The sequence below is a fragment of the Haplochromis burtoni genome, unplaced genomic scaffold, assembly GCF_018398535.1.
Source record: "Haplochromis burtoni strain Fernald_Lab_line unplaced genomic scaffold, NCSU_Asbu1 Contig_186, whole genome shotgun sequence".
NCBI classification, from domain to species: Eukaryota; Metazoa; Chordata; class Actinopteri; order Cichliformes; family Cichlidae; genus Haplochromis; species Haplochromis burtoni.
The window spans coordinates 278,275-291,147 of NW_024582547.1; the positions used below are offsets into that span (position 1 = coordinate 278,275).

Below are 12,873 nucleotides of genomic sequence, written 5' to 3' on the forward strand. Positions count from 1 at the left end.
GAGAGAGAGAGTGTGGATGTTAGATAAAAGCACTGCATGACTGCATTTGTGAGCATTATAACACACAGTCAATATATGAAATGGTCAAATTTCACAAGCATTCGCAGACAGTCAGATTCTGTCATGTGCACAGGCAGTAACCACGTACTGCAGCATGTGCAGCTCTGGCTGCTGCTGCTGCCAAGGTCACACTAATTTTTTTTTTTAAAGCCCTAAAGGACGTAAAGTGTTGCTGGGCATTCTTACCTCACTCACACCCATCACGCTTCAAATGGTTGTCACAGGTGTGTGGGCAGCGCTTTCGCAGCCTAGCAGTCCAGCTCATTTAAATGATCCATCCTATCTCAGGCAGCCAGTGCTTTTTAAAGAATAATTGTTGTTTTCAGGAATGTTGGACAAAAGCAATTGTTGTGACAGGCTCCTTCTCGAGGGGGGGGTTCGGTGATGGCATGGGAAAACGGACATCCAGGATCTGCTTCCTTCTCTGTTCAGGAGGATAAACACTTTAAACTGTGAGCTCAGTTTTGTATTTGAACACTCTGGATAATTGCAGGGCTTTTTCTCAGAAGTTGCTACAGTGCTGCAGCTGCGTTGGCTTATTAGGTGCCTGCTCACACACAGACATGTAGAAGACACCTCTGTGGTGTAAAGTAAGCTGTGAGTCACCAAGCTGCTCCTGTCAGAAACCTGACCAGAAGCTAAAACCTGAGGGAAGAGTCTCAAAAACACCAGAATAATCAAACACACCAGGTGATGTGAGGCGGTCTGACAGGTGTGAATGTCTGAAACACGATTCCTGTTTCTGCCTTTAAAATGTGTTAATTTCACAACCAAAGTTTGTTTTTCCGCTTATACAAACTGAAAGAAACAGAAGATCCATAAAGCTAAAAATCACATCCAGCAGCTCTAATCTGAAAGTTAATATCTCTCAGTGAAACACTGTTTCAAGTGTTTGCCCCCTTTCTTAATTATTTTTGCATAGATTTGAATGACTTTGTTTCTCAGCTGTTTCTTTTGATAGTGGCATGATTTGTTTCTTTCTGAGCTATTTTAGCCTGCTTCACTTTATCAGACAGGTTTTATTTAAGTGGTATATTTCTGTTTAAGGTCTGGCAGTAACCAGGCCTGGGTGTGGTTAGTGAAACTTTGGATGTTGATTGGTTAAGCTATAAGGACATTAAATTGTAGCAGGTACAATGCACAGCTCCTTATCAGGAGTGCGGAGCAATATCAACAGTAGTACACATGACCTGAAAGATAAGCCTGAAACGTGTCCTCAGTAATTCCTCAGACGGCGTTTGTGAGATAAAAAGCAACACCAGTGTCAAACAAAGCGTATGTATGGTGCCGATCAGAACGCCCTGACTAAACTTAACATTTCTTTCTGTCAACAGGAAGTCCCTCACTCTAATTTTCCACTGAGCCTTTTTGGCCTCACTCGAGTAATTTCATGTTTTCAGTCACAACAAATGTCCATTAGGCTGAGCTGAGCTTGTTTGAGCATGATAGCCTTTCAGTGACGCTGCTCCTTTATTCTTTATAGTCTGGGATTCGTTTTTCTTCTTTGTTCTTATACCCTTTGTTTTTCTGTTTGGCAGCTAAATTATTTGGAGAGACATTTTATTTATGCTGCACTTTGCATCACATGATACCACATTTCAGTCTGAATCCTGAGTCAATGTGAAATCTCCATATCTTTAAGTTAACAGCAAACCTGAGCTAGCAGGATGGTTTATGTTGGATCTATGTCTTTATTGTTGTTCGTGGTGGAGTGCAGACACTCGTTCCCTGTTCTTTGTAAGGATATGAACTTAACATGTTGCGTGCCCTGTTAGCCGCTATGCAGGTGTAGACAGTCTAAATAGATGAAGCAAAAAGGAAATCCCTTCACTCATTTTAGGTTGCTGATGCAAAATTTTTACCCTCATTTGTAGAGAAATGAATGAATGCATAAGTACCTTAACAATGCGGCAGACTCACACTCACAACAAACAGTTGCTGAGAAACGCAGCCGCACTGCTAAGTAGCTCCCCCGAAGATCCTGATCGGCTGCAGGTGTGTGAGATCATCCTCATCAGGTGTGGCCAGCCTCCCAATGGGACACACCCGGGACACAGGGTTGACAGGCCTGACGGTTACTGTACACACCCACACACAAACACCTATACACACAAGCCTGGAAACGAGGGACACAAGCACCACGGACCGGCAAATATACACAATTCCACAAGCTACTCAAGAACCCTGGGTCCACAGACCCAGGTCCTTGACAGTATCACCAAGTTTGTCTTTTTAATCGAACTGTGTGACAAATGTTGTCACCTGTGGTAAGGCCTCAGTTTTGGTGACTGGTATTTTTTTTAGTCCGTTACCTAATCATAATCAGGAGTTTTCTGTGGGGTGGCTGTAGCTACTAATCAGAAAGGACCACAAACACAGTTGGACAGTCCAAGTGATACTTGAATTAAGCCTTGAAGCAAGTGGCTACAGCTCCTTGTTTCCACATAAGTCAGAGTAATCATGCCCCTCACTGTAAGTCTCACCAATATTATATTTATTATTAACTATTATAAAGTTTTACAAACTTTCCCCACTATAGAGTTATTATGAAAGGGGAAACTAGCCAAAGAGGCCAAAGCAATTCATGTGCTCGGTTGTTAAGGTTTTCCAAGCACATTCATCTGTTAGGAAGTCAGATGCAGGTTCTGGGAATGTCCATCAGCTGACTGCCTAGAGAAGAATTAATTTTAAAATAAATACTAAAGCTCTTACAAACACATTTGCTGTTTTATTAAAACTTCTGACTGATTAAAATATAAGCAAAACTCTAAATGAATTAGAGGATATGATAAACAAGGAAACAGAACAACCTCTATGACATTTAACACGTGCAGCACAAACCATGTCGGCCTGGGTTACAATAGGCCAGTCTGACCTGTTTGACCTCAGTACTTTTGCTATTCACTCATGAATACAGTGGGGCTACTGTTGACACGGGGACATGGGGTGACATGTAACAGAAAACAGCAGAGTACAAAGAGATTTATTGTTTCTGTCACACGTCTTGTCAGTTTTATCTCATTTATTAGCATTTATCTTCATCATCGAAGATGTGAACTGAGAATTTAAGAGCGATGGGAGATGAACAAAGTGATGGAAATGTGTAGCAGAGAACAGAAGGCTGCGACTGTAGTCTAGTCAGCCTTGATTGAAAAAACAAGAATAGATGGGATGGAAGCAAACAAAATGCCATCTTTATTAAGGCTTCAGCCTGGAGACAAAGAGGCGGCGAGAATGTGACATCATATTTCTAATTACAAGTATTGTGTAATATGTCACACAAATGTTAAGCACAACAATGCTTGATTTTTCATCATTGATAAAAGGGGGACACCGACTCATAAACAAGCCTGTGTCAAGTCATTCAGGCTCGACTTTGCTTAACACAACACTGCACAGAGACGTCTGGCAGAATTGATTATCACTGTGGGACATGGAGGCAGGGGGAATGTCTGGGTTGCTACGTCTTAAGCTAATCCCACTTGTTCCTGACACGACTTAAGTCAAGTCCCTATCAAGTGTGCTTTAACTCTAAACTCTTCTTAAAACTGTGCTGAAGCCTGTGAAAAGTAAAGAGTAAGCATTCACGGTGCTGCTTTGTCCACAGTAACTTCAGATTTAGTTAAATACGTTAAAGGACATGTCAGACTGCTGAGAGCTCTTCTTTAAGTTTGGTTTGAAGTTTCTGAGATGTACGATTGTTATTTGTATTGTTATGTCAGCCAGCTACAGGAAGCTCACACTGTCATGGACTAAACACAGAAAGCTCAGGCCTCAAGGTCTAATTTTTAAAAAGGCACAAAAGTTACAGCTTGCTTTTAAAGCTCAAATTATAAATGTTTTTAAAGCATCAGATAACAAATGACTACATGTAATCGCACTTCTGGTGGTGACAACATTAACCGTGTTACAATCCCTCAGCTTTGCTCTGCTCCAAAGAGCTTTTAGCAGCTTTAGCAAATTGCTTTGGTTCCTCTTGGTCACCAACTCCACGTTCATTGTTTTACCAGTAGAAGGTGGTTATTCTATCTTCTATATTCTGGATGGGTCAAGTTCAAGACTTGACCTGTTTTAACATTTAAATGACCAGTATTTAGCATTTAGTCTTCTTGTGGTGAGAAGTTGAAGACTGAAATCAGTGCGTACCCTTCTATCACACCTTAACTTTAGTCCACACTGGACAGAAGAGACTAGCAGCAACATGGAGACCAGCGATCATGAATTGCCAAAGAAATTTGGCAACTTGCAGCAAAAACGGGTGAAATAACTGCTATAGACTCTTTCCACTAGTGCCTGCTTGGGTCAGCTCAGCATGACTCGACTTGGTTTTTAGGCTTTTTGATTAGGTGGTAGTACCTGCCCTTTAGTTCCTACTTCGCAGGGTTTCAAGCAATTGGCTGGTCAGTGGCGTCACAGGATGAATCATGAGTCTTCTTCTAAAATCAAAACCGCCATTTCTCAGAGCAGCAGGTATATCATCACCTCGACGTCCCCCATTGTGTTGTTTGTGTTGCATATAAATGACATCAAAGGACTTTCAGGCACGTTGCTATAGCAACCCTACGCACATTAGGTGCTACTTGATTGTAATGGAACCAAGTTGAGTTGATTGATGGGTGGGTGGGGGGTACCTAGTGGATCATAGCACGGTTTTTGTGTTCTCAAAGAACTCAGTGGGACTGTGCACAGGAAGAATTCATTCATAGCGTGATGGCGTTGGTTCCAGGGTGGATGAAATTTACTCTGTATTAGTGAATTACCTGTACAACCAGGTTTCAACTCCAACTAGCTTTTGATGACTGTTCTGGGCTACAGTAGAAAGAAGACAGCTCACGTCCATCTAAATAAAGTGCTCATTTGATTAATCTTAATAATATTCATATAAGGAGTTCATTGCCATTGTGATCGTTCTATATTCAGGGTTTATTTATGTAATGTCTTAGATTATATAACACTTTGCTCATACAGAGACGTGTATTTGATTATATATGTGTATTGTTGCAGTATGGCTGGATAATGGCAGCTAAAACTTGATTGGCTGCATTACAGACTGTACAGCAGCTATTTCATAGAGATTGTCTTTCACCACTCTGTGAGCAGCACTGTCACTCCCATTCATCTTCTTTTAGGGAAAATGTGCGTGTATTTGTGCACGTGTGATGGTGGGTGTTGTGCAAGCAAAAGGGGGTTTTTTTTCAGTCTATATGAAGCAGTGGAGCACACAGTAATTTAACCCCAGGCTCAAGGTCAGTTAAGAGCGCATGAGCCATCAAACGAATACACAGAAGACACTGACAGACATGTTCACGTGCTGAACTCTACTCCCTCTGTTTCTCACACACGTTGAACATAAAGCAGAGAAAAGCATGTATGACGATGATTTTCACACATGAACAACATGCGAGAACATGGCATGAACTACATAGAAAATAACAAAGTGGTGTGTGATAACAAGACCAACCTTGTGCACATATACAGTACAACAAACTGTTTACCTTTCCACCACATGTGCTGTTGGTGTGCAGCTGGAGACGTTCTTGCAGGAGGAGTCATGATACTCAAAGAATCCTGAACAGAAATCTGTGGGAGACTTCAAAAAATGGTGGTTACCTCTGCCCCTCGAGAGCTAATTAGCAGCTGAAATATATTAGCTGTTCCACTGACATCGGTGCATGGCAGAGATTTAGATTTGTGGTAGACTCTCTTATTCATTACCAAAGTAAAGATTTACATAAGGGTACTTTTTATTTTTTTTTGTCTTAGTATCTATGATGTAATGTGATCACACAGTGAGTTATTAATACAGCTTTAATCTTGTGAAACTTTGAGCATTAAAGTGACTTATTTCTAAAGGAAAAAGTCTTTCAAACCTTTTTTGTAGATCCTAGTGTGGATCAGATCACAGCTTGTGCTGTCAGAAACAAGAAACGGCCATGCCAGGTTTCACTGGACAAACACAGCAGTCAGATGATGCAGCAGTCTGAGTGATAGCAGGCTTATGGCCTGCTCTGACGCTACGCCAGAGCTGCTTTTTACCAGCCTCTCAGGGTCATTCATTCACTCACTTTCAACAAACTGAATGGAGAGATAAAAATATATGTTTGCCCAAGGCTCTATATCTGAATGAGTGCACATGTGAACTGTGGTTTGAGTCACAGTGGTATATAGTCATGCCTGTTCTGTTAAATGTGTCATATTTTCTGAGGTCTGTGCTTACTGACCATGAAGCCCATCTAAACAACCCATCAGCTGGCCCCATTCTAAACAAGCGCACACAAGGGGAGTTGTGTATGCCACGGTTCACTGGGCCATGGGTATATGGCTTTTTGCTGAATCAAACACAACATACACTGAACTACTCCAGTAGATCTGATTCTAACCCAAAAGTGCAATATTTTGTTAGCACTCAGCAGCTGAGCCAAGTTACTTGATGCATTTATAAGTACGTAACTAACAGGGCTACTGTCAGCTTTTGCGATGATCTAAACCACAATAGTGAAAAGCAGATTGTTATTTCCACCCACAGTACTTTATATTTAGCTAAGCCTGCACTGGACCTCCCCGTCCTTTCATGTGCATACGTGGAAAGCCAGAGGCAGGGAGAGCAGCAGCAAGACCCCCCAGCACAGAAAAGGACAGGCATCAGTGACAAGTGTCTTCTATCTGCTTGGTTGTGGTGATAGTGTAACTAACCCTCTGCAGTCCAATTCACCATAAGTGCCAACCCCTAATCATATATTTTGGCAAAACAAAGGGGGGTGGCATACATCAATATCTTTCAAATTTTGTTTCCTCCAATTATTTAGTTTATCAGTTAGAAGAGTAACCATTTTGGCGGTACTGGTGACATTACTTTAACTTGTTTTGGAATGTTGCAACTCTTCCAGTCTCCTCTAACTGTAACGACTTAATCAGAGGTCGGCTGGGACATATTCCCAGGTCACTCTGTGCATGTAAGTCATCACACTGCTTATTTTGCAATCACAATATAAAATTCTCTGTATCCATGGCCAAATCATCATAATAATTTACTCTAATGTTATCCTAATACCTAGAGATATTTTGAAGAATAAACAATATTCCATCCTGTTAATAAAATAACGTTAATGTACTAATGCCCAATTCATTTTTAATTGCCAAATAAATACTGGTGTAGAGAGTAGAGCCATATGTGTCCAAGCGCTTTCTGATTGGCTGTTATTCGCATAATATGTTTGTTAACAACATGATATCAAAATGTAATTTTCAAAGTTTTCAAAGCTGTGGTTTGCCTGGATGTAGAAGGCCAGGCAAAATAATTAAACTAGATTTTTTTTAAACAGACACTGAGTCATAGTAAGCTCAAACTGCCCAATGATTTTAATCTGAAGCTTAATAAGCAAAAGGATAAAAAAAAAAAACAAAAAAAAACCCCAAACACAAACACACATTGACTAAAAACTGATCATTAGTGATTGTTTACATTGACTTGGTTCCAGACTCACAGGTTCCACAGCTGCATCTCTTCTTTATTCTCTTCCTCTCTACTTTGCTTTCTTTCCTTTTTCCTGATTGATGTGTCTAACATTGGCTCCATGTGTCCATTTACGTGTGTAATTAGCCATTAGAGAGCATGCAGTCTGTGGCTGAGACTCTGGCACCTGGCACATAAACTGTTTGCTGATCAAGTGGAATCGCAGTAAGGTGGCTCATGGTGTTGTGGGATTCCTAATGCTAACAGAAATGTATTTTAATATAACTCAAATCCATAAAAACATCTAAAAAGAGAAAAACACATTATTTATGGATGAAAAGAAATTCTGAATTTTCAGAGCTGAAAACTAATTGATAATAACACTAAGACAACACACATGAATATGTATAGCAGGAAACACCAGGAAATATCCAGTGTCCCCTGGAATAGTGACCAGTCTGCCTCTGACAGTTACAATCATTTAGTATTTTAATTTCTTTTACATACGTATCATTCTGTTAACCAGCTCAAATCTAAATTATTCACAGTAAAAGCAGCATGTTTTAAAGAAAAGCTGGTGGTGCAGCAGGTGCAGTGGCTCTATAAGCTCTATGGGTTAGGGCTTTGTCTACGTTCACACATAAGCAGACTATAATCAGCTAGACTTCCCTATGGAAGAACATGATGTTCATACAGGTTTCCATCCATTCCCTTCTGCTTATCCTTTTATACCTTCATTTTTTCTTGATTCTGTTCTCTTACCTATCATCCAATGTTTTAGTCAAGATCCTGTTTTTAATGTTGTGCTATAGAATATTATCTTAAGTTCATCGTATGTATTTACAGTGACAATGTTTATTTTTTAAACTACCAGATCTCTGGCAGTTTATTCAGGGTGAAGATTTGGATTTTGTTGTGCTGAACGAGCACAACTCGGGTGTGCCAGATGTTTCATTAAAAAATACAATAAAAAATAGAATCTAGTAGCCTAATCTTAACTGTTGTTAGTGTTTAGAGGTTAAAAATAAAGTCACTGCCATGTTTCTGTCTGCAGTGGAACCGAGGGTGCAATGCTGATTTACAACATTTCTGATAGAACAAATTAAGGTTACGTGAGTGACGTGTGTGAAAGAAGCCCTCATCCAGATGCATGAGAGGTGGGAGGGTTGATGGAGGAAGACAAAGAGAGATCAAAGAGGAGAGTGGGTGCTGTAGCAACGTGAAGTGTCCAGGCAGGATCACAGTGAGGGGAAAACTGAGATATGCTGGCACCTTGCTTTGAGCAGATGCACTTATGAGATCAAGCGTGTGTGTGTGTGTGTGTGTGTGTGTGTGTGTGGTCAGACAGTATCACACAACTACAACCACAAAGACCAGCTTCCTCCCTTTGATGGAGTAACTCTGAGTGTGATGCCAGATTCTGCTGATTGGATGCAACCATCCAGGACCTAAATCTGCACTCTTCTCCAAACAGAGGAGTCTGTTGTCTGGAAGATAAATACAACACACCGCTGGTCTCACAGAAAAACACACAAACACTGTCCACTGCAATCAGGAACTTTCTCCGTCACGACCTATGCAATTACGTTGTTCAAGAGGGCAAATGAGGGAGCAAAGAGAATAGAAGCTTTCAATCAGATGTTTTTCAAAGTCCTGTGTGGAAAATGAAACTTTTGATTTTCTTTCGGAGAGCAAAAGGGCAAGATCAACTGATATTATCTTTGTGTGGACACTGCAAACAGAAAACATGTGGCTGATTGGCACTCTGTGTGAATAGAGTTGGAGGGGAACTATAGATCAACACTTCTGTGGTTAAAATCTGAAGTTTCAGAAACTATTTCCACTTTGCTCTCCGTCTAAACTTTGGAAATTAAGTCATTTCACATATGCATAATACTGTACATGGGGTTTCAATTGTGCTGGCCTAAAGTTGCCATTAAATCTTAATGAAATTTAGACAAATTAATTTGGAGAAATCACTGAAGAGCAATAAAGTTTACAAATGTCATTTTAATACTCTGGGCAGTGTTGTGGTTAGCACTTGAATCCGCAGGGTTTTGGATTCACACTTCTTGGTCATCTGGGGCCTTTCTGTGTGGGGTTTGCATGTTTTCCCTGTATTTTTGTGGTTTTTGTGAGTGTCAGTGTGTGGTTGTCTGTCTCTCTGACCTGCACACGCTATGTGTACATTAGCTCGGAGTGCCCAGCATATTAAGTGCTGTGTCAAACCAAGTAGTGTTAAGTGGATTTTAAGGTCCTCCAACACTAATGCATACTTACTAACCTCACTCCGTGAAGGAGCAGCACCTGGTTTGTTTCTGCCATGGAGGAAACAGTCACTTCCAAAACTTAGTCTAAGTCATAATCCTGCCCCTGTGATGGACTGGCAAAGGCTGTACCTTGCCCTATGGCCCAGGTGTCAAACTCGAGTCCTCGAGGGCCGGTGTCCTGAAACTTCCATGTGTCCCTGCTGCAACACACCTGAATACAGTCATCTGATCACGCCGCCATCTTCCTCATGCCAAAATACAAACAAAGGCTGAAACAGGAAGTTCCGGTTCAGAGGAAGGTCGCGCGCTGGACGGACCAATCGGTGGCCGCGTTACAGGACGCACTCGATGACGCAGACTGGGGCATGTTCAGAAACAGCTCCGACGATGACGTCAACGTGTTTACGGAAGCGGTTGTGGGATTCATCGGGAAACTAGCGGATGATACCGTGGAGACAAAGACTATCACAACGTTTCCCAACCAGAAGCCGTGGGTGGATAAAACCATCCGCGACGCTCTGAGATCCCGCACCGCTGCCTACAACACGGGACTCATGACGGGGGACATGGACCCGTACAAAGCCGCGTCATATAACGTGCGGAGGGCGGTGAAAGAGGCGAAGCAGCGCTACGGGAGGAAACTAGAGTCACAACTCCAACAGAGTGACTCTAGGAGCCTGTGGCGGGGACTAAGGACAATAACGGACTATAAAGCACCAACAACCGGTATGACGAACGCGGCCGTGACTCTGGCAGACGAGCTGAACACTTTCTATGCTCGCTTCGAGGCTGCAGCTAAGGTCTCCAACAATGCTAGTGTTAGCGGCGCTAACGGCTGCAGACAGGAAGATACTGCCAGCACCGGAAACGTGCTCGTCATCTCCGAGCATGAAGTAAGGAGAGCCTTCAAGAGAGTGAACACCAGGAAAGCAGCAGGACCAGACGGCATCCCAGGTCGTATCCTAAGAGACTGCGCATACCAGCTAGCTCCTGTGTTCACTGAGATATTCAACATCTCTTTATCTCAGTCGGTGATCCCCACATGCTTCAAAGAGTCCATCATTGTTCCTGTCCCGAAGAAACCCCACCCTGCTTCTCTCAATGACTATCGCCCTGTAGCCCTCACCTCAGTAGTGATGAAGTGCTTTGAACGCCTGGTCAGAGACTTCATCATTTCTTCACTACCAGACACACTGGACCCACTACAGTTCGCTTACCGTCCAAATCGTTCCACAGACGATGCCATCTCTCATCTCCTCCACACATCACTCACTCACTTGGACACTAGAAGGGGGAATTATGTTAAAATGCTCTTCATAGACTACAGCTCTGCATTTAACACCATAATTCCCTCCACACTCACCACCAAGCTGGAGCATCTGGGACTCAGCTCATCTATGTGTCAGTGGATCTCCAACTTCCTAACTGGCAGACCACAGGCAGTAAGGATGGGCGGACATGTCTCAGCCTCCACCACTCTCAGCACTGGAGCCCCCCAGGGGTGTGTTCTGAGCCCCCTGCTGTACTCTTTGTACACATATGACTGTGTGGCCACTACCAGCTCCACCACCATCATCAAGTTTGCTGACGACACCGTCGTGGTGGGCCTGATCTCTGATAACAACGAGACGGCCTACCTGAAGGAGATTAGGAATCTGGAGAACTGGTGCCAGAGGAACAACCTCCTTCTAAACGTCAGTAAGACAAAGGAGCTGATAGTGGACTTCAGCACTAAGCAGGAGAGGAACTACCAGACCCCCGTCATCAACGAGTGCCCAGTGGAGAGAGTGGACAGCTTCAAATACCTCGGAGTTCACATCACGCAGGACCTGTCATGGTCCTGTCACATCAACACCGTGGTGAAAAAGGCCCGACAGCGTCTCTACCACCTCAGACGCTTGAGAGACTTCCAACTGCCCTCCAAGGTGCTCAGGAACTTTTACTCGTGCACCATAGAGAGCATCCTGGCGGGAAACATCTTAACCTGGTTCGGGAACAGCACCATGCAGGACAGACGAGCTCTACAGAGGGTTGTGCGGTCAGCTGAGCGCACCATCCGCTCCGAGCTCCCTGACCTGCACTCAATCTACAGCAGGCGGTGCTGGACCAAGGCCAGGAAGATCGTGAAGGACCTCAGCCATCCCAACAACAGACTGTTCTCTCTGTTGAGGTCAGGAAAGCGATTCCGCTCCCTGAAGACCAACACAGAGAGACTGAGGAGGAGCTTCTTCCCGCAGGCGATACGGTCTCTCAATCACACCACCACACAGTACTGACCCACACATATGGTTCTTACACACACACTGGACTTTCTGGACTTTGTTTTTGCACAACACTGGTCACTATATTCTTCATTTCCGGTTAATACTTGTACAGCTGCTGTTATTGTGTATATATTTATTTATATTTAGATTTCTTCATACATTCTTATATAGTTCTATAGTGTATTGTGTATTTTGTTGTACAGTTATTTTATTTTCAACTTTAATTTATATATTTTATCTTATTCTCCCAGTTAAATTTACCCTTCATTCTAATTTGTGTTGTACAGTTATTTCATTTTTAACCTTAATTTATATTTTATTCCTTCCTAGTTAAATTTACCCTTTTTAATTTTTCATATTTATTTCCTATCTTATTCATAGCCTTTCCTTTTTTGTTTTCTTTAGGTCACGAGCAGTTGTCCAAGCATTTCACTACATATCGTACTGTGTATGACTGTGTACGTGACAAATAAAATTTGAATTTGAATTTGAATTTCATTAGCGAGACTCTATAGAACCGGACTGAATGCTGAGGTGACAATTCAGCCACTTGATTCATGTAACAGCAGCTCATGAGTGAATGAACATGGTGCAATGAAAGTAATTTTAGAACTACATTTTCACTTAAATTTACTTAGATTTACTTGAGTAGGGTTAGAGTCCCCACCTCAGCATGCAATCAAGTTCTATAGTCTTGCTAATGACCTACTAATTTTATTCAGGTGTGTTGCAGCAGGGACACCGTCCCTCGAGGACTGGAGTTTGACAGCTGTGCTATACGGCATCTGGTTGTCTCGACACACTGAAATAATCTGCAAAGACTGGT

At 42.4% G+C, this 12,873-nt stretch overlaps 1 protein-coding gene across 5 annotated transcripts in view; it reads left to right on the plus strand.

The window, feature by feature from the left end:
• cdk18 (cyclin dependent kinase 18) overlaps positions 1 to 12,873 on the plus strand; it is a 56,230-nt gene that overhangs the window by 6,260 nt on the left and 37,097 nt on the right. The window contains exon 1 of one of the 5 annotated variants that reach the window (XM_042225881.1): positions 12,445 to 12,871. The exons of the other annotated variants lie outside the window; for them this stretch is intronic. The gene's annotated coding sequence lies outside the window, so the exon portion shown is untranslated. Of the gene's footprint in view, positions 1 to 12,444; positions 12,872 to 12,873 lie in introns of those variants that run through there. 5 annotated transcript variants of the gene reach the window in all.